This window comes from Populus euphratica, unplaced genomic scaffold (assembly GCF_000495115.2).
Source record: "Populus euphratica unplaced genomic scaffold, PopEup_1.0 scaffold51.1, whole genome shotgun sequence".
Lineage (NCBI taxonomy): Eukaryota > Viridiplantae > Streptophyta > Magnoliopsida > Malpighiales > Salicaceae > Populus > Populus euphratica.
Genome location: NW_011499932.1, coordinates 381,119 through 383,717, shown reverse-complemented (window position 1 = coordinate 383,717; position 2,599 = coordinate 381,119).

Below are 2,599 nucleotides of genomic sequence, written 5' to 3'. Positions count from 1 at the left end.
CATATTTCTTTTATATATATATATATATATATATATATATATATATATAATTCAAGAACATGACGTGAATATGTTCTTTTCATGATTATTATGATAAAAACTCAATTCGAGTTAAGAAATTAATTTTATTTATTTATTTTTTATATACATAGTTTATTTTTCATCGGAAAAGAAAAACAACCAATCTCCATGCATGAAAATTGGTGTAAAGAATTTGAATATTGTACCATCTAGGAAAAAAAAAGAAGAGGGGATCTCTATGCTAGGGCAGATCTACAACCCATTAGATAGAGTTTAGGATCTAGAACGAATCAATCATTTAGAAGTTGGTCCAATTTTAATACCTTGCACCCTCACAGATCTTTAATTAGCCTTTATAAACTTTCAATATCATATTTCATCTCATTGGCACCGCCGATCCTAAATTTCAGTTTCCGCCTCCGTTTACGTGGACTTGTAAATTACATGAAAATGAGGGTGGGGCGAACATGGCCCGTTCTAACCACCCACTTAATATGTAATTATCTCCGCCATTAAAACCCTAGCCACTCCTTTGGGTCCTCGGGACTTAATTTGTCCAGGATTTAGCAGTCTGGTTTAGGCCATAACCTGTCAAACACAACCTGCCGAACTACATAGATCGTCAGAAAATTATGTAGGAGAAATTGAGGCCACAATTATTTTTAAAATTGCATCAACCTTGTACGTGTCCCTAACCTTGTCTCAATTCGAGTTGTTAACCTGTCATCTCTACTGACATATACCCAATTAAACAGTGAGTTTCAGCTGTGAAATTGTTTGAACTTTTAACCTACTTGCCTCAGGTAGAGGATCAAGATTCAAAAAGCATATATACAAGACAGGCAGGTCCACGCCAATGCCCTACCACATATTAATTTTAACATTCTCAACAGTGAATTGATTGTGAATAAAGTTTTGTATCCATTACAGTGAGGCTAGAAGGGGTTAATATGCTGCTTCCTAATGGCCGAGTCTCAGCCGAGTCATGGTCTCGGTAGCTTCCTGCTCAGATAATGCCTCTTGAAGATAAGGTTCTGTACTTGTTATGATATTTGATTTCAATCTTCATCTAGGAAGTAGGAACCTCGAAGGGAAATTACCTTAGGCTGTTGAAAACTCCAAGGTGAAAGAAAAATGAATAAAGTCGTGAAATTGTTAATGGGAAGCATGACAGCTGCGACAATGGTGTGGAGTAGCCATATTCTTTAAAATAAGGGATATTCTTAATACAAAGGGATTATATAATTGAAAATGATTGATGCTTGGCCTTGATTCTAGTATTACCAAGTTGGTGGAGACCATGGATATTTAAGTTTATTTCAGAAGCTTAAAAAATAAGAACATGCATGATGGCAGCATTATTGTGTATTTGATATTCATAGTTGATATAGAATTCAACTCAAGTTAAGTTAGTTTTCAAATTGATTTAAGAAAAAAAATCATTTAAAATAATATCATTTTAGTTTTATTTTTATTTTTAAAAAATATTATTTCAATTTTTTTTTAAATCAAAACAATTTTATTCTGGGTTGAATCCAAGCCGGGCTCGCAGTTTAATCTGGATAGTCCATGACTAAAACCTTAAATCAGATCTGCTGACCATGGTTAAAATAGTTAAATTCCAGCTACAAACGATGCCCACAAAATATTAAAGATGACAGCGGAGATTAATTAGTAAATTAATTCTTGTTCTATTCGTGTAAATAAAAAATCCAGCCAAGCTTAACCTTTGTTTGACCTCCACGTTGCGAGTTTTAATGCAGTTCGGCTAATTTTTGTAGCATAATTAAGCAGATTAGCTGTCTTTATGGCCATTAAACTTTGTTTACTAGATGTCAACAACACACACACACACACACACACATATATATATATATATATGCCAGCGAAGGCTCTGTGCATTCTATTTGCTGCCTCGAGCCATGCATCCATATCTTTTGACTTGTAGTTGAACCGTCGACCAACACTTGAGATCCAACAAAATTTATTTGAACCGGTCAAATTGTTAGTAATTTAACGAAACTCGTCGGCATAACTATGATATAGAAATATTATGGTTTTTTATTTTTTTTTAATTAACAGGTCAGTTTATGTGTACCCTTATTACTTATTATGATTTAGAACTCAAAATTCAAAAGGTTGAAAAGAAAATTCTACGCAGACATTTCAAATTTTATCGAAAAGGATTTATTATTATTTTTTCTTTGGGATCGAAGGGAGATTCAAGAGGGTTTGGATTTCATTATAGGGATAGCCCATAATTGTAACTACCCAGAAACTGCCATAGTTTATTGAGAGTCAATCCTTACAACTCCTTGACCAATCCTGTTTAAATGAAATATTTAATCCTTGAAAAAAAACTGGTTATGAATTTTTTATTCACCTTTGCTATCCAACACTTGCATGTAAACAAAAACACTATATCAGTAAAATGATTACAGATTCTTTTAATTAAAATGTTATTTTTTATTCTAATAAATATATAAGCTCATATCCCCCCCCACTCTCTCTCTCTCTCTCTCTCTCTCTCTCTCTCTCTCTCTATATATATATATATATATATATATATATATATATA